The sequence below is a fragment of the Lissotriton helveticus genome, chromosome 1_1 (genome assembly GCF_964261635.1).
Source record: "Lissotriton helveticus chromosome 1_1, aLisHel1.1, whole genome shotgun sequence".
Lineage (NCBI taxonomy): Eukaryota > Metazoa > Chordata > Amphibia > Caudata > Salamandridae > Lissotriton > Lissotriton helveticus.
The window spans coordinates 1,064,163,702-1,064,188,005 of NC_136057.1; the positions used below are offsets into that span (position 1 = coordinate 1,064,163,702).

Consider the following 24,304-nt stretch of genomic DNA (forward strand, 5'->3'; position numbering starts at 1 on the left):
CCCAAGAGTCATTCCAAAGAGGAAAGCCATTTCCAAACTCACTCACCTCAGTTTTGTCTGTATTTAGCTTGAGGTAGTTTTCATTTATCCACCTAATGATGTGTGTCAGACAATTATAGAACTGACTTGCCCCCGAGTCTGCGTTAGATGTTATGGATATAACTATCTTCGTATCATCTGCATAGGATACCACTGAGAAACCATGAGCTCAAATGAATTTAGCTAACGGGGTGATATAGATGTTGAATAAGGTGGGGGACAACTCTGTGCCCTGAGGAACTCTGCAGGGGAGAGAAAACGTGTCAGAAGTAAGATTTCCCCAACACAGCTTCTTTCTGTGGGAGAGGAAAGAAGTGAGCAGAATTAAAGCAGCCTCTTTTATTCCTACTGTCTCTAGCCTCTGTGTTAGCACCCGATGGTTAACGGTGTCAAAAGCAGCAGAGAGATCAAGTAGGATAAGTACAGATTTCCCCCCACTGTCAAGCAGCTTACGGATTTCCTCTGTGGCCATAACTAATGCAGATTCTGAAACCGTGATGGCCCGGTGTCAAGGAGATTATTAGATTCCAGATAGCTCACCAGGTCCTGTTTCATGGTCCTTTCCAATATTTTGTGGGGAGTCGTAGGCATGATATAAGTCAATAGTTTTTTGCCTCAGTGGGATCTGAAGAGGGCTTTTTAGGTCTCGCCTACGCAGTGCACATGCACTGTATAGGAGACCTTTCGCCGTCGTACAGCTCTTTTTCCAAGCACACACTCGTGCTTGTGGCGGTATACAGCTTACAGGAGTTTGCAGCGGCGCACCACAAGCATGAGTGTGTGCTTTGAAAAAGATCAGACTGCGCGTGCACCCACACACATGCAGCCAATGCTTGTTAATATTTGTTTACATTTCTTTAGGCTGCTCGGGTTCTGCAACTCTTTTCCGCTCCCTTCTGTTTTGCTTTACTAACTCAACGCGGCACCGCTTTATTGGCGACGTGCTGTAACTTTTAAATATGCTCCGAGTTTGTTCCCCCTTCCACTGTACAGACACTGCGTCTATGAGGCATTGTTCTCTCTCCCTCCCCCATCCATGCCCTAATGGCTTTTATTTCTCCCTGACGTGTTGTCCGCTTTGTGGTGTTTCCTGCAGAGCGGCGATTACGTTTCAGTAAATACCGCCTGCCTGCAGCCAGGCAGAAAAGTTCAAACGTGCGCTGATAAATAAATAAACCAGGACTGTTTGTTTGTTGCCCAAGCACTGTAGCGTGCTTTCTCTGCGATTTGGGGTCACTCACAAGGAAACGCGATGTATACAGTTGGACTGATTTACATCCAAAGCATGCAGGACAAGGAAGGTACATTATGGGATTGTCGTTCTATTTTGGAGCGTCCTTTTGGTCCAACCTTTGACCCTTACACAAGGAGATTGTTGGCAATCTAGGAGAAATCTTTACAATTTCAAAGCATCTCCTTTAGTCTCTCTTCACCTCCCCTTTACTGAAGAACACCTCTATCATGTGGGAGTGGTGCATGGTTTACTCTGTGCAAACTGGCAGCGCTGTTCGCTTAATCAGTAGCTGGTCTCCTCCAAAGCAATTTTACAGCTTTATCAGCTCTTTTACCAGAAATGGCAGTTGTATTTTACAATCTTGTATTTCTAGCTTATTTAACTGCGTGAAAACAAAGTAACAGGATCTAATCAGCAGACGCCCCTCTCACCTGGCTATTGCTCTCCAATCACTATTTTTTTCTTTGTGAAGCGAGATGTGCAGTTAAGGCAAATCCATTTAAAATGCCCATCCTGCTTCCTGTTTACTCCAGGTATCCACAAAGTTTTACTATCACTTCTTGTTGTAGGGATATTTCAAGCTTTAATTAAGCTTCTGTAAAAGCAGAAAATACATTTAAATGATTCAGCTTGACTCCTACATTCTTGTGTCCCAGACGCCATGATTAATTGCATGCTTTTTGGGGTTCCGTAAGAGCAGCGGTAAATTTGTAGAGAGAAGCTGCAGTTTGAGTCTCTAATGACAGTGCCTGCAGACACCTAATGCGAACATGTCTCCAATTACGCTTTTGGAGGTAAGTTTTCCTAATATTTAGATTTTACAGTACTTTATCTGAATTGTTAAATTCACTTCAAATTAAGCTTAAGGCACCTGGAACTTGAGCTCTAGCATGAAAGTCAGCTATTGCTCTCGGTGGGGAGTTTGTGTTCAGCTTTTTTACATTTTTTTCCCCCACTTTAAAATGTCTGTTTCTCCCATATAGAGGTTTCACAAACTACCAACCCTCAAACGTTTGTCACAAATTTGTCAGCTGGAATCTCTTGTTGTTGCTTACACTAAGCAAAGGAAGCTTGGCAATGAATGCACACAGACTCTGAAAATGTAGATTCATATTGGCAGTAACACACGGTCTCTCGGGCAGACTGCACCTTATCATGCATGCTGCAAGTACGTTGGCCAAGGGATTGGCCTAGCCGAATCTAGTGCTGTGTTATGTTACTGTGTATCTGTATAGAGCGGCATTTGCCAATTACTTGCCTCTTGGCGCTTAATCACTTGCATGTGTGTGTGGCATCAAAGGAACTTATTCAGGGATATTTGCTCCCCTTTGGGCAGCGTTAGACTTTGCTACCCTATTTCAGCCATTAAGCGCACATCCTTTAGTTGGCCTCTTGGTGCTTAATCACCAGCAGTAGTGTGTGGCATCAGCAGGGCTTATTCAAGACTATTTGCCCCCTGAGCAAAGCTGGATTTCGTTGCCCCCTTACAGCCACTGAGCCCACATTCTCTTGTTGGAGTTGCAATTTGTGCCGTCCTGCTGGCGGTGCCCTAACCATCCACCTTGCCCTAGAGCAGAGGTCTTCAAACTTTTTGATGACGAGACCCCCCTGTCAAAAACTTTTAGGTGTGAGGACCCCTTCCTGACAAAGACTTCTAGAATTTGGGCCTCCTCATCATTGCCAACTATCGACAACCATAAACGCCCCCAATTCCCACAGCAAATAATTTATACATAGGGGAAGTAAATTAAACTGTGTTCAGCAAACTAAAGGTCAGTGGTTGGGGGCGTGGTCCATGGTGTGGCTACAAACAAAGGGCCTCATTTATGAGGCACTGGCGTAGGGCAGCACCACAAGTCTTATTACTGCACTGCCCTACGCCAATGTGAAAGGGCAGGAATGTAAACTATGTATGAAATATGGTGCATTCTTGTCCTTTTCCCCCTATGTTGGCACACAAATTGCTGCCTAGCGCCAACATAGGCAGATAGGTTTTTGTGCAGGAGAGGGCACCTTCCTGCACAAAAACAATCCCGAGAGGGGTTTGCGGTTTTCCTCTTTCTAAGTGCGCTGGAGAATGCAGTGCACATGGAAAGAGGAAAAAATGAGGAGAAATGAAAACATTTCTCCTTGTTACGCCTGGTGTGGGGAGACGTAAGGTTTAGGCACTGACCCAGGTTTACATGGTTTTGTAAATCTGGGGCAGCATCAAAATCCATGAGCGTTGTGTGGGAACACCCACCACAATGCCTATGGGACTCCTACTTCACATAGAGTAAGGAAACACAGTGACTTGTGCTTTTTTGTCTTACTCCATATCAATGAGGCCATTCAAAGCCACGCAGGGTGACTTTGCCTCACTTCATAGATATGATTGAGATGCTTGTGCCGCCAAAGCTTCAAAAAAACTGACGCTCCAGCAGCGCAAGCTTTGCATAAATCAGCCCAAAAATATTTTGTTTGTTTTTTAGGTCTTTCACTGTCAGGTTACTACATATAAAATAATGGGTAGCTTAAATGAAAAATAAATTTAAAAAGTTAATACTATATAGTACATTATAAAACCTCTATTATGTAATGCACTGCATAGGTCTGTGTGTAACCAGAGAGCCACAGAATTAAATTTGGTTGATGCAGTAGAAAATAGTGATTTGTGTATTTTTAGTGCTATGAGGTCACAGCCTGTGACAGAAAGCACAGTGAATGTGTAAGTCATTATTTTGTACTGGCATTACACACATTATAAGATAGACTGCTACAAAACGTGCTAAGAGTTTTAGGATAAAATGAAGCTTCCAAAATGTTGCTTTGAGTAATATCAAACCATAAGTAAAGCGTTGTTTTTTTACATAACTGTCCCTTCAACACCTCCTCAGTGGTACTAAGCGCTGTGTAAATAGAGTTATCATTAAAAGCACACACTTTACAGCCCAGTTGCTAACCACCACACCAAAAAAACACATCTTTGCCATCACAATGCTTGAAGTGATTCGAGCGATTAAAGCCAGAACCACTCCCAAGCATCCTTTACATTTGAACATATTTAAATTTCATTCAGGCAAGTTGGCACCCTGGCATGAAGGCTGATTTGAAGTATCGTTTTACCTGTCTGGAGGCTATCTTGGTTTTACAGCATATGACACTCCATTAACTTCAGCTGGAGCATTTTAAGGATTGCGTTTGACCTCTGCCCAACAGGAAGAGCAGCTTTTGTTTTCCAGGCAGAAGTTAGGCCTGGAAATGCGTGACCCCCTTACCAAGACTCCGGGGCCCCCCTGAGGGTCACGCCCCACAGATTGAAGACCTCTGCCCTCTCTTCTGCAATTCATGTTGTTGTCCTGGATCCATATTAATGCCCTGACTTCGTGCACTAGGCCGAATCGCATCCCCATTATCCTGATATAGAAGCACTGTTTCTAGGAGGGTTGTTGCTTACGAGATCCAAGGCTGACAGTTAAAGAGGCATAGTTACTGCCAGCCAGGCTTCTCGTTAGCAAGGACTATAAGTACAAAGTGTGTGTTTTTGCACCTCTTGCAGGTTTTGAAAACACATAAATTACAGGCATTGTCATTTACAATGCCAACAGCTCAAACTCTTGCAAATGCGAGACCTATTGCATTGCAAATGCTTGTTTAGTATAGGGTGTATACAAACTTTCTTCCAAGATGTAGGAAAGATCCCAGAAGTGAGTATATCATTTAAAAGCGGGGCTAAGTATGACCTGACAGTGTCTGATGCCATGTGTCAGACAAAGGGTTTGCCTGGATATATTAGGGAGCCTGACTTGATGGATCAAAGTATTTCACTTACTCTCTTACAGGATAGAGAGGAAAAGTTTGTCAGTTCATTGTCTGCTAATGTGTGAAGGGCAGCATTAATTTTTGTCAGACCTGTGACTTAGGCGATTGTGTGCCCCAGAAGCTCCTGGTAAACTGCATGCACTTTGGATTGAAAAACATTGGCAACTTTGTCACAGAAAGCTTGATCGGGTGATAATTGCTTACCATGTTGGAACTTAGACAGAGTTGAAAGAGTTTTGAAAGGTTCTCTGGTCGAGTTTTTTGCTCCCCTATTTTCATTGAGGAGTAGATGGTGTTTAGCGGCTGTGATCACCGCTTTATATTCTTCTAGGGATAACCTATAGTTATGTTTGACATTTTCACAATAGTCCTGCCTCCAGGTATGTTCTAACCTTCTGCATTTAGACTTTATATTTCTAAGTTCCGCAGAGTAACAGGGGGCTGAGGGTTGGTTCCTACGACATTTCATAGTTTCATGGTGCTACAAGGGTTATTGCTGAGCTGACCCAGCAGTTTCAATTCTCCGCGGCACTGGTTCTGGAGGAGTAGTTGAGCCCCTAAAATCTGCACAGCTCCAAACTAACTCTACTGATTAACTGAAAGAGAGGTGAAAAGCTCCAGACATGGGAAAGCTGCTGGGTTAGGTGACAGATTTATCTGGCTTCTTGGCTGTAACATACTGTTAGATTCCTGGCTACCCTTCACTATTATGTGGTGTTCTTATTGTGGTTAACTATTTTTGCGATTCTGCAGTTCTGTGAATGCATCTAAATTAAAAATGTAGGGCTAGATTGCATACAATTTCGGCTGGTGATATTACATTCCTTGGTGGTCAGTAAGGCAGTGATTGGTGTAAATACACACCTTTACACTTTATTATGAAAGTAGATTTGTGGCCTGGTAATGTGTGAGAAAAATATATGTGCACATTTATGCAGACGGACTGTAGCTGTGGCACTGCTAAAGCAGAGCAACACAACACCATGTTATAATAACTAGGCCTAATAAAAGCAGTTCAGCACAACTCAACATAACACAACATAAAAACGCAAACATTCAATAATGAGACAACTAATTGACACCACATGAGCATATTGCAGTGCACCAAACAATTAAACAACACAAAAACAATACGAAGACAACATACAAATACAAGTTAACTAAAGAACAATACATCAGCACAAAACAGCATAACAACATAACTCATCAACACAACATAACAATACACCAACACAAAACAATACAACAGGACAGATTTGTAACTGTGTGCATATTAAGCTGTGCTGTGCTATTGTGTTCGGGTATTGTGGTTTTATTTTATTTTTTTGTTGGTGTGCTTTTGTTCTGTTTTGTGAATATTGGTTTGAGGCACATTGTTCTTCTATTTTAAATTATTCTCTTGTGTTACCCTAGTGTATTGCGCTCGCTATCATGTTGTGTTGGTGTAGCTGTTGTCTCACTAAAGTATTTTGTGTTGTTTCATCACGTTCCTGTCTTATTTAGTGCTTTGCAATTCTGTTGATTTTGTGCTGCGCTATCATGGTGTGCTTTTGTGTTGTCCTGTCTTTTTAGGTTGTATTACTGTGTAGTTTTGGAAATGTGGTGTTCTTTTGTATTATTGTGTTGCATTTTGAGGTGTTGGTAGTGTGATGTTCTGTTTGTGTGGTTATTTTTGTATGATGCTGTGTTGCATTGTGTTGTTGTGTTCATTCTGTTTTGATCGTTTCATTGTGTTGTCTGTTTTTTTGGTATTGTTACTTTGCTTTGAATTATTTTAGTGTCCTGTTTTGTGCTCTGTTGTTCCAGTACAAACAGGAAGGAATGCGGCTAAATTCCCAGTCCGAAGCAGTATTCGTTCAAAATGTAACTGCCATATACCACTATCTTTAGTAGTCCGCCGATCTTGACCTTCAACCATTTAAGAACTCCGATGAGACCATGAGCATTACCACATAAAGTGGGCCCTGGAAATGCTAATTTCAAGACAGAGAACAGGATCACTAAATATTTTAATAGGGTGCTATTGTATGTCCTTGGTGGTAAGTAAAGCATTTCCTGCTGCAAACTGCTTTTACCTCTGGAATATGAATTCAGGGTTCTGGAGATGACAAATCAGGTTTTTGGAGGTGGGACAAGATTAGGAGGAAGCACAGCTGGCATAATTCGTGTCTAGTGTCATTACTCATAATTACCTCAGAATTACTCGTACTTATGCATAATTGTGTGAGAAGCTTAATCCAGCATTTACCGATATTATCTTAGTGCAAAATAGACCCTTGTGTTCAAAATGAGCCCAAGGATATGTTTTGTGCCAAGGAAATAGCACAAAAATGCTACAGGACGCGATCAACCACCCAGCAACTGCTCACTATCTGGGAGGTCCGGATTTACCAACATTTGATGCAGCACAAAGCAGCAAGACAACTTGCTGTGCCACACTGTGTCAAATAGGGGGGAAAGCAAGAATGCACCAGAACTACTAAGATATGGAGTATTCCAGCTCTCTGTGCCGGTGCACTTGTGGCTGCCAAGTGCCAATGCATTGCACCCTTCCTTCAGGGTGCAATCATGCGTTACAGCCAGGATTGTTTTTGTGCAGGACGGGACACTTTCCTGCACAAAAGCATTTCCCAGATGCATATTCCTCTTTGTATGTGCACTGCAGAATGCAGCACATGTAGAAAGAAGAAAAAACTAAGAAAAAAGATATTCTAGGATGGTGTTGTATTTTGACACATTCCCGACTTACTAGTCTAAGTAAATCTGGGAATGTGCCAAAAATCATGGGTGAATGCATGGGAACACTCATGCTCCACCCAAGGAGCTCCTTCCCTATGCAGTTTAACGCAAGGCAGTGACTTGTGCTGCATTGCATTACTCCAGATTTAATACGGAACACAGAGCCATGACAGGTGACTCTACATAGCATATTAATTCTGCCTTAAGGGCTTGTGTTGCCTTGTGTCGCCTTGGTAAATCCTGCCTTTATTTAGTTGTTCTTATGCTCCCATTGTAGGATGTTTGCCCCAAATTACTATTAATTACTCAAGCTAGCATAATTGTGTAATTTGATGATATCTTTGTGTAGCATTTTGTTGTGGTAGTGGTGTGATATAATCTTTTTCCTGGGCTGTTTTTCTGCTGCATTAGTCCAAAGTGATTTTGTTGTCTTGAACTGTGGTCATTGTTTGACAGTTAGGTTGTGCTGTTCACAGTTATACTTGTATTGATAAGTTGCTTTGTATATGTTATTGGGTTGTGTCAGTTGTTTACTTTAGAAATGTTAACAAGTGGTCATACATGTCCAGCTAAGAGCACCAAATGCCTTCAAAGGTTCTGTGACAAGCAAACATATGACCTGTCTCAAAATACAGGTCATTGTCACAGTTTTGGGTTGACTAACTTCTTAAATAGTTGAAGAGCTGGAGGAGCAGTATTTTATCAACTTAGACAGCAGTGGATGGTTGTTTGTCACTATGACACTAAATAAAAGTAGAACAAACTGATGTTACCTTAAACACATTTGATAGTTAGAGAAAGCGTATTTTCTTTTATTTTTTTAGTCTGCAAACACAACAAATGTAAGCTTCGTGACTTAAACAAACCTGTAAAAGACTGGAAAGGAAATGTAGGGAAGGCTACAATGAATTAAGTAAACTGAAATACAGATAGTCTCTAAAAATCTAAAAAACTGAAATAAAAAAAACACAAGCATCTTACTTCGAAGCGAAAATCTATTCAGCAGCCCACGCCCCCTAAGAAATCTTCCGCATTGTGAAAAATCGTCTGGAGATCCCCCCCCCACACCCGGGATATCATCCGATTCCACCCCAGTCCACTGCAATGAACTCGTACAATTTTTCCACAAAGAAATTCAAGATATATACAATATATTTCCCCACTCCCCCTGCTCCAGCAATCTTCACTCAAGAGATAACTCCTCATCTGATGTCAAACACCAACTAGAGACTAGATAAACTTCCAATCATAAACTTAGACACTCTGTCTAAAATGTTCTCCTAGGTAAAATCTGGCTCCCCTCTCGATCCGGCCCCCCCCCCCATTTTCTACCTGAGGGTAAGGAACTAATACTCCCAGCCATACTGGAAGTGATAAATCTGTCTATCTCCACTAGCCAAGAACCTCCATTCTGGAAACATGCCATGGTGAGAGCACTGCTTAAAAAGCCAAGTTTAAATCCTGAGGTCCTAGGTAACAATTGTCCCATCTTGCTTCTTCCTGGGATAAGTAAGATCTTAGAAAAATACATCAATATGATTCTTTCTGAGTTCTCAGAAACCAACAATCTATTGCAATCCTCCCAAACTGGATTACGACCACAACATGATACGGAAACTGCTCTTCTTGCAGTAGTCAAGGAATCCAAGAAAATTATAAGACCATGGAGGAGAAGTTGCTATTATCCTCCTCGACCTAAGTTCCGCCTTGGATACTGTCAACTATCAAAAAAAAAGTTGTGAGTAGGGAGCTACCCTTTCTGTCAGGAAAAGGATTGGGTCAACAATCATACAAAAACAGAGCTCCTTCTCCTGATTTAATACCTTATGGATGGTGTGCCTATCCCAACCGGGACGTTCACCTTAGTGAAAGAGATTTGCAATATTTGTCTGGGTTACCAAATTTCCAACTAAATATATCAGACCCAACAGTATCATGAAAAACTACATATGCACAAAAAACTTAATTAAAAATTGTCATTCATTTATTTGTAAAGTTTAAAATTCATAGTAACACAATTCTGTTATAAAAACAACAAGAAATATACATTCACTTGGTGCAAAAAGAATTCTTTAACACTCTCTAAAAGAATTTTTTAGATTAAAAATTGCTTATACAGCAATGTTTTCCACAAAAATATTAAAACATCATCATTGTAGAACAATAGATTTATAGGAACAAACTGTCGACGCGGCGTTTCGGTGCCTCTTTTAATCTTGCACCTTCTTCAGGACTCGTTCCCTGATTTGTCACATCTATAAAAACATATATCATAATACATCTCATTAGGTCCCATTTTTCAACATCAATTACAATTTCATTGCTATACATAATCAATTATTCCCTAATATTTGGTAACCCCTACATTTCAAAATGCAACATTTACAAAATCTTTCATACGCATTACTCACTGTCTTTATTCCCATGTATTTTAGACAGATTACCTCCTGGGCAGGTCAGTACCATGAAGATGTGTTTTGTTAAATTAGCACTAGGGGCTGACTGAGTTTTCTTTACATTACTGTGCAGTTCCGCCCACAGAGATGCCTCAACTTCACCAGGTTATTCTCCCTGGGTCCATTTTCTCAATTTTTATGAGTCCATTTACATTGATACTAGGGACTAACTGAATTTTCTTCACTTTACTGTACAGTTCCGCCCACAGAGATTTCTCAACTTACCCAGGTTATTTTCCCTGGATCTATTTTCTCAATTTTTCTCAATTTTTATGAGTCCGTTTACATCTGCTCATGTTATTTTCTTTTTTATCTTCTGTTCTAAGAAAAAAGAACCTCATGTTTGGTTATATTCTCATATTCTATTGTCTTTAGTAGGAACTCCCGTTATGCCCCTAATTTGTTACCTTAGATATCGATATTCTTGGTCTTTCCCTCAGATTATATGAAAATAAACCACTTCAGTCCTAAAAGGCAAGAGACAAGTTTTTTCAGATTAGCCTTTCCCTCATCCCTCATCACTCAGCATTCTCATAGCTGAAGTACAGCTTCCTTACCGGTCCTGTTTCCATATTCACTTTCACAGTTTGGAGGACGCCTCTGGGAGCTACCTTTCACTTTTTGCTTTTCCCAGCTTGATCTAAGGATCAATATGTCTTATTAGTACATCTAATCCTTAATTGGCTTACTGAAATGTGTCCCATTTATATACAGATTCTTACCTTGCTATTTGTAGAGAGTTACTTTATGTTTAATTCACTCTTTTTGTATAGATCCACTCTGGGGTTGACAAACTTTTAGCTGAAGCCTTTGTGACTTGGCTGGCAACTCTAGAGAAACAAATATTATAATTGTACCTTATCAGAAGAGTCTATTCTTGGTAGTTATTAACTATCTAAGCGAAACCGCCCACTGTCCTACTTACTTGATGGTGGTAGCTGAACTGCGTGGCGTCCTCCTCCTCTCCGAGTCTTTTCGAACTAATCAACCTTGTTCCTCTCTCTGGTATATATATCATCAATGATTGGTTGATTAGTTCCACCTGACACTTATTTTCTAATCATTTATTGAGAGTCCTCACTCTGGTCGACATCTTGTAGTGGGTTCCTTTCCTTATAGTTTGTATTCCCTTAATTCAAATTGCTGTTCTATTCGACTTCCTTTATTTGTAATTCTTAATGTGTCTCATCTCGATGATCTTATTGTTTATTGTGCGCACAATTATAATATTTGTTTCTCTAGAGTTGCCAGCCAAGTCACAAAGGCTTCAGCTAAAAGTTTGTCAACTCCAGAGTGGATCTATACAAAAAGAGTGAATTAAACATAAAGTAACTCTCTACAAATAGCAAGGTAAGAATCTGTATATAAATGGGACACATTTCAGTAAGCCAATTAAGGATTAGATGTACTAATAAGACATATTGATCCTTAGATCAAGCTGGGAAAAGCAAAAAGTGAAAGGTAGCTCCCAGAGGCGTCCTCCAAACTGTGAAAGTGAATATGGAAACAGGACCGGTAAGGAAGCTGTACTTCAGCTATGAGAATGCTGAGTGATGAGGGATGAGGGAAAGGCTAATCTGAAAAAACTTGTCTCTTGCCTTTTAGGACTGAAGTGGTTTATTTTCATATAATCTGAGGGAAAGACCAAGAATATCGATATCTAAGGTAACAAATTAGGGGCATAACGGGAGTTCCTACTAAAGACAATAGAATATGAGAATATAACCAAACATGAGGTTCTTTTTTCTTAGAACAGAAGATAAAAAAGAAAATAACATGAGCAGATGTAAACGGACTCATAAAAATTGAGAAAAATTGAGAAAATAGATCCAGGGAAAATAACCTGGGTAAGTTGAGAAATCTCTGTGGGCGGAACTGTACAGTAAAGTGAAGAAAATTCAGTTAGTCCCTAGTATCAATGTAAATGGACTCATAAAAATTGAGAAAATGGAGCCAGGGAGAATAACCTGGTGAAGTTGAGGCATCTCTGTGGGCGGAACTGCACAGTAATGTAAAGAAAACTCAGTCAGCCCCTAGTGCTAATTTAACAAAACACATCTCCATGGTACTGACCTGCCCAGGAGGTAATCTGTCTAAAATACATGGGAATAAAGACAGTGAGTAATGCGTATGAAAGATTTTGTAAATGTTGCATTTTGAAATGTAGGGGTTACCAAATATTAGGGAATAATTGATTATGTATAGCAATGAAATTGTAATTGATGTTGAAAAATGGGACCTAATGAGATGTATTATGATATATGTTTTTATAGATGTGACAAATCAGGGAACGAGTCCTGAAGAAGGTGCAAGATTAGAAGAGGCACCGAAACGCCGCGTCGACAGTTTGTTCCTATAAATCTATTTTTCTACAATGATGATGTTTTAATATTTTTGTGGAAAACATTGCTGTATAAGCAATTTTTAATCTAAAAAATTCTTTTAGAGAGTGTTAAAGAATTCTTTTTGCACCAAGTGAATGTATATTTCTTGTTGTTTTTATAACAGAATTGTGTTACTATGAATTTTAAACTTTACAAATAAATGAATGACAATTTTTAATTAAGTTTTTTGTGCATATGTAGTTTTTCATGATACTGTTGGGTCTGATATATTTAGTTGGAAATTTGGTAACCCAGACAAATATTGCAAATCTCTTTCACTAAGGTGAACGTCCCGGTTGGGATAGGCATACTGTCAACTATGACATTCTTCTTAACAGACTTAGAAATATCTGAGTCTCAGGTGGCATCATCACTTGTGTTCAGTCTTTTTTAGAAGACAGATCATTTCAGGTTTTCGAAGGAGGTACCAACTCAAAAAGCCTGTCGATCAGTTGCAGAGTGCCCCAAGGCTCCTCACTGAGTCCCACATTGTTCTATGCATACATGAGACCTCTCACGGAGATTGTCCTGCCATTTAGGAGATTAACATTGTCAAATATGCTGACGACACGCAACTGGTGGTTGCCCTGAACCACTCCCAGAACCTTCGTTCTAACCTGGAATCCTGCCTATAGAAGGTGTCCATATGGATGGAACACTCCTGTCTTAAGGTCAATGGAGTTAAAACAGACCTAATGGTTATGGGCAACTCCTCTATCTCTGATTTTGGACTGGGACTGGCCTGGCCAAACTGTCTCAGCCCTCCTCCGGCCACTAATTCTAAGATTAAAAGTCTTGGTGTTTGGCAGGATAAGTCCTTCAAATTTGATCACCAAGCAGTGGAAATGGCAGCAAGGTGCTATGGCATTCTAAGACTGCTTCGGAAAGTCCTACCGCTCCTTTTTATGTCGGCAAGGAGAGTCATGGTCCAGGTGCTGGTTGTTTTCCGCCTGGACTAGGGGAATTCCATTTTTCTCAGGGTCCCAAAGTCTACGATACGAAAATGTCAAGTCATACTGAAATATGCAGCCAGGTTGCTGATTAATATTCCCAAAACTCAGTCTGCTAAGCCAGCTCTGAAGCTTCTACACTGGTTGCCAATTAACGAAAGAATGAAATTCAAATCTCTGTGTATAGCCCACAAGACCTTCTGGGGGAAAGGGCCCCTAATCATCAATTCTCTCACCCCCTTCTATCGCCCTAGGCGTTGCCTACGTTCAGCTAACTTATTTTTAGCTTCAGTCCCTAAAACAAAAAGGGCTAGATGTGGCGGTCGCTCCTTCTCATATGATATTGCCAGACTGTGGAACACCCTTCCCCAACATCTTTGGTCACTACCCACCATCTCTCCTTCCGGAAGCTAAAAAAAAACAGACTGTTTCAGAATGCGGCCCGATAACCACCTTGCCTACTCTTCTGCCTGACGCTGCAAGCGCTGGGACACCTCCGGGTAGCAATGCACTCAACAGATGCTGAATATTAAATGCTGAATAATAATACTGTATGCATGTTCCATGCTTTGCCCTGTTGTAAAGCTTCACTTTGTAGCAAATGTAATTTCCCCCATTTCATGTTGAAAGGGATTTACTCTGTTTTCATTGCTCAATTTCACGTTTGAAAAAAAGGCTCATACGGTTCAGCGCACACCTTAAGTGCTCTCTTGCTTCTTGGCACTGTAACAGCCATCTCTCTGATTTAATTTAAGTGTCTATTCTTGTTGCAAAGGGTGGTGTGCGAAATGGGAGTGATATTTATGTGGTACCTCCCAAAACGCCTATTGAGGTCTCTGGCAATTCACAACTGCTGCAGAGATCTCTGTTAGCCACATTGATCTCATGAAATTATATCGCTGGTCTCTCAAGAGAATTTTCTAGTGTCAAGGGCAGGTCTCCAGAAAATCTAATTTCATTTTTATAAGGCAAGAAGAAGTATAGAAAATCCCAAATTCTTTAGGGGATAACATTGGAAATCCAGAAAGGAACTCCAAAAAACATGCCTGTTAGATCTGTTAGCCATATGGTAGTCTTCCCCCTAACTTTATGCCTTACTCAGTCATATGTTTCTGATGTCGTTTTTTTTTGCCTTAGGACTGTTATCCAGTGCTAAGGTGCCTGTGGTCAGTTCTACAACATGATAATATTGACTTGTCCCCAGTAGGCATATTTAATTTACTTATAATATAGTAAAGTAGTACTACATGTATCCAGGGTCTGTAAATAAATGCTACAAGTGGGCCTGTAGTACTTATTGTGCCCCCCTCACTTATGTAGCCCTTTTAAACATGTCTCAGGTTTACCATTGCAGCCTATTTTTGCAGTATTAAACTGCCATTTTAACCAGGCAAAAATAACCTTTTCCCAGGTCTAAACCTTCCTTTTTAATACATATAAGCCACCTTTATGGTAGGCCCTAAACAACCCACAGGGCTGGGTGCAATGTACTTAAGACGCAGGACATGTACTTTTACGTTTTTCATATCCTGATAGTAAAATCTCAAAAATGTGTTTTTCACTTTGGAGTAACCTTACTATATTTAATAAGCTATAACTCTAAAATGGGAGCCGCTAAACAATTCATGTTTGGTGTTTTTGGAGATGTAATGAAAAATCTTCTTTTATGGTAAAGTTGGATTTTAAATTACAATTTCGAAAATTACACTTTTAGAAAGTTGGCATTTTCCTGCCTTAGTCATTTAGTGCCTGTAGCTCGTCTCTGGGTCACATGACTGGGTGTAGTTAGCAGTTGGGCTTTTTGTATTCCTCCTTGACAGCCACAGATAATAGAGAGCTTAGGTATGCCTAGATGGGTCATCACTGGCAGGATGGGGGGACGGAGCTGGGCACTGTCCTGCTTACATTTGAACAGGTTGTGGCCTGCCCTGACACAAAGGATTGCATCCCCCCTGTAGTCAATATGGAGCCAGGGGAGGCAAGAATCCTGTGCACCTCAAAGGGAAACCTCTAGAAGGTTCTCCCACTTCAAAGGAGGCACCTGGTATAAATAGTGGACCTCAGACTCCAACTCTTCAGTACACTTCTGAACCTGTGGAAGACACTGACAGGGTGAAGGACTGCTGTGCTTCTGGAAGAACTTCCCCTCTGCTGAAATGCTGCCCTGAAGGACTGCTGCCTGCTGTGCTGACCTGCTGCCTGTTGCCCTCTTGCCTGGGTGAGAAGGACTGGACCTGCAACCTGGACCAGGGACCACCAGAGTGACTCCAAAGGCCCTTGAAATGAGCACCTGGACTCTGCAACTGTGTGTCCTACCCTGCCAAGTGGTGCCAGCCCGGTCCTGGACCCTTAGAAGTGGGCCTGAAGGTGCTCTGCCAGCCAATCTGTTGTTATAGCAGAATCAACACCTCACCTCTGCACCTCCGATGCAAGGATTCTTCTAGCGCAAGGACTCCGCATTAACCTCGCAGTCTGCATCAGACCTGCAGCTGCCTGACTCATCCTAGACGTAGACCCTCACATCACAAATCTCTCGTTGATGCAGCCTTGACGAAGATGCAGGACTTTGCTTCGCAAGCCCTGCACTCTCTTTGGAACCAGCCAGTGTGCGACACATCTGCGGCACAGCACTTCACATCGGAAGCTTTCCTCATTGACGGCCTTTTTGATGATGAGGCAAGACCTCTTACTGCAGGCTCGTGGCTCTCCGGAACCGATGCATTGCTGGGACTGCACGGTTCATCTTTGACGCAGGACCGCACAATGCTCCACAACCAGGATTTAAGATACTCTCGTTCAGCGAGCCTAACTGGGTCGCTGTAGTTGGCTGAACTTGTGATTTTGTTACGCCCCGGAATAACCAGATCCCCCTAGTTTGTGATTTGTGCTTTTTGGCCCTATTCTCACATAAATCTTTAAAAATGCATATCTCTGGATCTACTGATTGGATTTTCCAAGCTAAGGGAAACCCTCCAGTTACAGCGGGCAGGAGCTGTCAAAGTGCTCTCGCCTGCTGGAAGCGGAGGTTTAATCTCTTTCCCTGCCCGCAGACATGCGGTCAGGAAAAGAGATGAAACAATTTCTCCTGCACGGAGGGAGATGGCTTTCCAGCAGCTTCCTCCATGCAGCAGCAATGCTAGCTCTTGCAGGAGGCAGGGAGCTGGCTGGGACCACTGGGGCCTTGAGGGTCCCCCCCATGGTCCAGGGGGAAAAGAAAAGAAAGAGGCAAAATATAGGTGAGAAATGTGCAGAAACAAGCAGAATAAAGGTTAGCAATGAGCAGAAAGAGCCAAGATAAGGGTAATAAATGAGCAGAAAGAGGCAGAATAAGGAGAAATGAACTGAAAGAGGCAGAATTAAGGACATCAATTAGCAGAAAGAGGCAGAACAAAGGTCAGCAATGAGCAGAAAGAGGCAAATTAAAGGTCAGAAACAAGCAGAAAAAGGCAGAATAAAGGTGAGAAACGAGCAGAAAGAAGAATAAAGGTCAGCAATGAGCAGCAAGAGGCAAAATAAAGGTCAGAAATAAGCACTAAGAGCAGAATGAAGATGAGAAACTAGCAGAAAAAGGCAAAATATAGGTGAGAAACAAGCAGAAAGAGGCAAAATAAAGGTCAGCAACGAGCAGAAAGAGACAAAATAAAGGTGAGAAACTAACAGAAAGAGCCAAAATAGAGGTCATAAAAGGGGAGCATGAGGCAGACTAAAGGACAGAAGGGAGCAGGAAGAGGCAGAATAAAGGTCAGCATGGAGCAAAAGGTGGCAGAGTAGAGGTCAGAAACGAGCAGCAAGAGGCAGAATAAAGGTCAGAAACTGTGCATGCAGGTTTTTATTTCTGGTTACGAGACAAACTTCTATTGCCTTCCACATGTCTGTCCGCACACCTGCACCATTAATGTGCGTTGTATTACGACTCTCACTTTTAGTAATGTGGAGGTGCTTATTCATTAGAAGCCCTGCCCCCCCTTATACCAATATCGATTCTCTGTAATGAGACAGGGGCCATCAATTCCCCCCACGCTACCAAGGCCAAGCATGTTTGTCAGTTACGAGAACTAGTTTGTCCACATTACATTCTCGTAAGGAGTTGGGTGTGGCAAATACTTGCGTACCTCCAGCGCCTGATGAAGTCGTGTAGTGTCTTGAAACTAACCCCCAGATTCATCAAAGTCCTGTTTTGCGAGTCCTTAATAGCGAATTTTAAGGATTCACTATTAAAGACTCGCAAAACGGGATGCATGTAGAAATCGCAATATTTTTAGCAATTTCTACTGCTTCCTTATTTGCAGTTCGCTAATTGCTAATCGCAAATAAGGAATGGCTTTCCCATTCATTCCGATGGGCCTAAAGGCCCATAGGAATGAATGGGGAGTCATTCCTTATTTGCAATTAGCAATTAGCGAATTGCAAATAAGGAAGCAATTTCAAGGGTGCCAGGGTGTCCAAAGGACACCCTGTTGCACCCCTGAAATAGTGATGTACACTGGTGTTGCGCACACACATGTCCCAAGGACATGTGTGTGTGTAACATACAACTTAGAAAAATGCACTTGCTATTTACCACGTAGTTAGACTTCGCTGTAAATAGCAGCCCCAGATTGCGAATTCGCAATTTTGAAATGGTTCATGCATTGCATTTAAGGAATCTCAAATTGAGATTCCTTAAATGCAAATAATCGCAATGTAGTGATTTCTAAAATTGCGATTTTTGCATTTGGGATGATGCATCCCAAATGCAAAAATACCGCTCGCAAGGGGCCAGATTCTCAGAATCTGGCCCTTTGCGAGCGGATTTTGGTTTGATGAATTTGGCCCTAAGTCAATTATTCAAAAGTCTGATAATGACCATTGCACTTTGGAGTGTGTGATTTAGATTCACTTCTTAACTCGTCCCCTTCCTATTCTTCCCAGAAACACCTCCTCCTCCCAGGCCTTCAAAACTGACCTCAAAGTTCTCCTCCTTTAAAGACACTTCCAGATTTAATTAATGCCCTCTCTATTATCTGAAGGAAGACCTTATTATAGAAAATTCTATTCTCCTTGACTATGGAAGTGTCTTCCCAGTGTGTTCTTGTGGTTTGAGAGTCTGCCATTTATTGCAGTATTATCCTTCTACCTGTGTTTAGGACTCTTTTGTAACATGCACACGTCACTTTTCTCTTCTAACACACTGTTTGCTATCTCTTACATTTTGTTTGCTTCCGTTACTTGCACAAGTGCCACCATTGCCTATGTAACCGTAGCCTTTGTTCTTGTGTTTGAGTGTCTGTCATGTATTGCAGTATTTTACCTCTATTTGTACGTTATACGCTTTTGTAACTTGCGCACAAGTCACTTTTTCCTCCTGTAATGCACCGTTTGCTACCTCTTGTATTGTTTGCTCGCGTTTGTCACTATGCTTCATGTAACTTAGTGTTTGCTTTTGCAATGTGTTCACGACCCTTCGGATAAAGTCTGCACTATATAAAGGCATAATTAAGAGTGAGTAGATGATTGTGAACTGCAGCGGGAAGCGGAGCGTCAATACAAGACTCAAACCCGGTTGGTTGCCAGCCAAGTCACAAAGGCTTCAGCTAAAAGTTTGTCAACTCCAGAGTGGATCTATACAAAAAGAGTGAATTAAACATAAAGTAACTCTCTACAAATAGCAAGGTAAGAATCTGTATATAAATGGGACACATTTCAGTAAGCCAATTAAGGATTAGATGTACTAATAAGACATATTGATCCTTAGATCAAGCTGGGAAAAGCAAAAAGTGAAAGGTAGCTCCCAGAGGCGTCCTCCAAACTGTGAAAGTGAATATGGAAACAGGACCGGTAAGGAAGCTGTACTTCAGCTATGAGAATGCTGAGTGATGAGGGATGAGGGAAAGGCTAATCTGAAAAAACTTGTCTCTTGCCTTTTAGGACTGAAGTGGTTTATTTTCATATAATCTGAGGGAAAGACCAAGAATATCGATATCTAAGGTAACAAATTAGGGGCATAACGGGAGTTCCTACTAAAGACAATAGAATATGAGAATATAACCAAACATGAGGTTCTTTTTTCTTAGAACAGAAGATAAAAAAGAAAATAACATGAGCAGATGTAAACGGACTCATAAAAATTGAGAAAAATTGAGAAAATAGATCCAGGGAAAATAACCTGGGTAAGTTGAGAAATCTCTGTGGGCGGAACTGTACAGTAAAGTGAAGAAAATTCAGTTAGTCCCTAGTATCAATGTAAATGGACTCATAAAAATTGAGAAAATGGAGCCAGGGAGAATAACCTGGTGAAGTTGAGGCATCTCTGTGGGCGGAACTGCACAGTAATGTAAAGAAAACTCAGTCAGCCCCTAGTGCTAATTTAACAAAACACATCTCCATGGTACTGACCTGCCCAGGAGGTAATCTGTCTAAAATACATGGGAATAAAGACAGTGAGTAATGCGTATGAAAGATTTTGTAAATGTTGCATTTTGAAATGTAGGGGTTACCAAATATTAGGGAATAATTGATTATGTATAGCAATGAAATTGTAATTGATGTTGAAAAATGGGACCTAATGAGATGTATTATGATATATGTTTTTATAGATGTGACAAATCAGGGAACGAGTCCTGAAGAAGGTGCAAGATTAGAAGAGGCACCGAAACGCCGCGTCGACAGTTTGTTCCTATAAATCTATTTTTCTACAATGATGATGTTTTAATATTTTTGTGGAAAACATTGCTGTATAAGCAATTTTTAATCTAAAAAATTCTTTTAGAGAGTGTTAAAGAATTCTTTTTGCACCAAGTGAATGTATATTTCTTGTTGTTTTTATAACAGAATTGTGTTACTATGAATTTTAAACTTTACAAATAAATGAATGACAATTTTTAATTAAGTTTTTTGTGCATATGTAGTTTTTCATGATACTGTTGGGTCTGATATATTTAGTTGGAAATTTGGTAACCCAGACAAATATTGCAAATCTCTTTCACTAAGGTGAACGTCCCGGTTGGGATAGGCATACTGTCAACTATGACATTCTTCTTAACAGACTTAGAAATATCTGAGTCTCAGGTGGCATCATCACTTGTGTTCAGTCTTTTTTAGAAGACAGATCATTTCAGGTTTTCGAAGGAGGTACCAACTCAAAAAGCCTGTCGATCAGTTGCAGAGTGCCCCAAGGCTCCTCACTGAGTCCCACATTGTTCTATGCATACATGAGACCTCTCACGGAGATTGTCCTGCCATTTAGGAGATTAACATTGTCAAATATGCTGACGACACGCAACTGGTGGTTGCCCTGAACCACTCCCAGACCCTTCGTTCTAACCTGGAATCCTGCCTATAGAAGGTGTCCATATGGATGGAACACTCCTGTCTTAAGGTCAATGGAGTTAAAACAGACCTAATGGTTATGGGCAACTCCTCTATCTCTGATTTTGGACTGGGACTGGCCTGGCCAAACTGTCTCAGCCCTCCTCCGGCCACTAATTCTAAGATTAAAAGTCTTGGTGTTTGGCAGGATAAGTCCTTCAAATTTGATCACCAAGCAGTGGAAATGGCAGCAAGGTGCTATGGCATTCTAAGACTGCTTCGGAAAGTCCTACCGCTCCTTTTTATGTCGGCAAGGAGAGTCATGGTCCAGGTGCTGGTTGTTTTCCGCCTGGACTAGGGGAATTCCATTTTTCTCAGGGTCCCAAAGTCTACGATACGAAAATGTCAAGTCATACTGAAATATGCAGCCAGGTTGCTGATTAATATTCCCAAAACTCAGTCTGCTAAGCCAGCTCTGAAGCTTCTACACTGGTTGCCAATTAACGAAAGAATGAAATTCAAATCTCTGTGTATAGCCCACAAGACCTTCTGGGGGAAAGGGCCCCTAATCATCAATTCTCTCACCCCCTTCTATCGCCCTAGGCGTTGCCTACGTTCAGCTAACTTATTTTTAGCTTCAGTCCCTAAAACAAAAAGGGCTAGATGTGGCGGTCGCTCCTTCTCATATGATATTGCCAGACTGTGGAACACCCTTCCCCAACATCTTTGGTCACTACCCACCATCTCTCCTTCCGGAAGCTAAAAAAAAACAGACTGTTTCAGAATGCGGCCCGATAACCACCTTGCCTACTCTTCTGCCTGACGCTGCAAGCGCTGGGACACCTCCGGGTAGCAATGCACTCAACAGATGCTGAATATTAAATGCTGAATAATAATACTGTATGCATGTTCCATGCTTTGCCCTGTTGTAAAGCTTCACTTTGTAGCAAATGTAATTTCCCCCATTTCATGTTGAAAGGGATTTACTCTGTTTTCATTGCTCAATTTCACGTTTGAAAAAAAGGCTCATACGGTTCAGCGCACACCTTAAGTGCTCTCTTGCTTCTTGGCACTGTAACAGCCATCTCTCTGATTTAATTTAAGTGTCTATTCTTGTTGCAAAGGGTGGTGTGCGAAATGGGAGTGATATTTATGTGGTACCTCCCAAAACGCCTATTGAGGTCTCTGGCAATTCACAACTGCTGCAGAGATCTCTGTTAGCCACATTGATCTCATGAAATTATATCGCTGGTCTCTCAAGAGAATTTTCTAGTGTCAAGGGCAGGTCTCCAGAAAATCTAATTTCATTTTTATAAGGCAAGAAGAAGTATAGAAAATCCCAAATTCTTTAGGGGATAACATTGGAAATCCAGAAAGGAACTCCAAAAAACATGCCTGTTAGATCTGTTAGCCATATGGTAGTCTTCCCCCTAACTTTATGCCTTACTCAGTCATATGTTTCTGATGTCGTTTTTTTTTGCCTTAGGACTGTTATCCAGTGCTAAGGTGCCTGTGGTCAGTTCTACAACATGATAATATTGACTTGTCCCCAGTAGGCATATTTAATTTACTTATAATATAGTAAAGTAGTACTACATGTATCCAGGGTCTGTAAATAAATGCTACAAGTGGGCCTGTAGTACTTATTGTGCCCCCCTCACTTATGTAGCCCTTTTAAACATGTCTCAGGTTTACCATTGCAGCCTATTTTTGCAGTATTAAACTGCCATTTTAACCAGGCAAAAATAACCTTTTCCCAGGTCTAAACCTTCCTTTTTAATACATATAAGCCACCTTTATGGTAGGCCCTAAACAACCCACAGGGCTGGGTGCAATGTACTTAAGACGCAGGACATGTACTTTTACGTTTTTCATATCCTGATAGTAAAATCTCAAAAATGTGTTTTTCACTTTGGAGTAACCTTACTATATTTAATAAGCTATAACTCTAAAATGGGAGCCGCTAAACAATTCATGTTTGGTGTTTTTGGAGATGTAATGAAAAATCTTCTTTTATGGTAAAGTTGGATTTTAAATTACAATTTCGAAAATTACACTTTTAGAAAGTTGGCATTTTCCTGCCTTAGTCATTTAGTGCCTGTAGCTCGTCTCTGGGTCACATGACTGGGTGTAGTTAGCAGTTGGGCTTTTTGTATTCCTCCTTGACAGCCACAGATAATAGAGAGCTTAGGTATGCCTAGATGGGTCATCACTGGCAGGATGGGGGGACGGAGCTGGGCACTGTCCTGCTTACATTTGAACAGGTTGTGGCCTGCCCTGACACAAAGGATTGCATCCCCCCTGTAGTCAATATGGAGCCAGGGGAGGCAAGAATCCTGTGCACCTCAAAGGGAAACCTCTAGAAGGTTCTCCCACTTCAAAGGAGGCACCTGGTATAAATAGTGGACCTCAGACTCCAACTCTTCAGTACACTTCTGAACCTGTGGAAGACACTGACAGGGTGAAGGACTGCTGTGCTTCTGGAAGAACTTCCCCTCTGCTGAAATGCTGCCCTGAAGGACTGCTGCCTGCTGTGCTGACCTGCTGCCTGTTGCCCTCTTGCCTGGGTGAGAAGGACTGGACCTGCAACCTGGACCAGGGACCACCAGAGTGACTCCAAAGGCCCTTGAAATGAGCACCTGGACTCTGCAACTGTGTGTCCTACCCTGCCAAGTGGTGCCAGCCCGGTCCTGGACCCTTAGAAGTGGGCCTGAAGGTGCTCTGCCAGCCAATCTGTTGTTATAGCAGAATCAACACCTCACCTCTGCACCTCCGATGCAAGGATTCTTCTAGCGCAAGGACTCCGCATTAACCTCGCAGTCTGCATCAGACCTGCAGCTGCCTGACTCATCCTAGACGTAGACCCTCACATCACAAATCTCTCGTTGATGCAGCCTTGACGAAGATGCAGGACTTTGCTTCGCAAGCCCTGCACTCTCTTTGGAACCAGCCAGTGTGCGACACATCTGCGGCACAGCACTTCACATCGGAAGCTTTCCTCATTGACGGCCTTTTTGATGATGAGGCAAGACCTCTTACTGCAGGCTCGTGGCTCTCCGGAACCGATGCATTGCTGGGACTGCACGGTTCATCTTTGACGCAGGACCGCACAATGCTCCACAACCAGGATTTAAGATACTCTCGTTCAGCGAGCCTAACTGGGTCGCTGTAGTTGGCTGAACTTGTGATTTTGTTACGCCCCGGAATAACCAGATCCCCCTAGTTTGTGATTTGTGCTTTTTGGCCCTATTCTCACATAAATCTTTAAAAATGCATATCTCTGGATCTACTGATTGGATTTTCCAAGCTAAGGGAAACCCTCCAGTTACAGCGGGCAGGAGCTGTCAAAGTGCTCTCGCCTGCTGGAAGCGGAGGTTTAATCTCTTTCCCTGCCCGCAGACATGCGGTCAGGAA

General features: G+C 41.7%; 2 long non-coding RNA genes across 3 annotated transcripts in view; both read left to right on the forward strand.

Annotated features, from left to right (window-relative positions):
- LOC144772135 (uncharacterized) overlaps positions 1-24,304 on the forward strand; it is an 81,615-nt gene that overhangs the window by 9,666 nt on the left and 47,645 nt on the right. The window contains exon 3 of one of the 2 annotated variants that reach the window (XR_013599665.1): positions 12,543-12,817. The exons of the other annotated variant lie outside the window; for it this stretch is intronic. This is a non-coding gene — a long non-coding RNA (uncharacterized LOC144772135). Of the gene's footprint in view, positions 1-12,542; positions 12,818-24,304 lie in introns of those variants that run through there. 2 annotated transcript variants of the gene reach the window in all.
- Positions 19,353-20,453, forward strand: LOC144772125 (uncharacterized). Its single transcript, XR_013599661.1, has 4 exons — positions 19,353-19,420; positions 19,511-19,570; positions 19,657-19,752; positions 20,179-20,453. It is a non-coding gene; the product is annotated as an uncharacterized LOC144772125 (long non-coding RNA).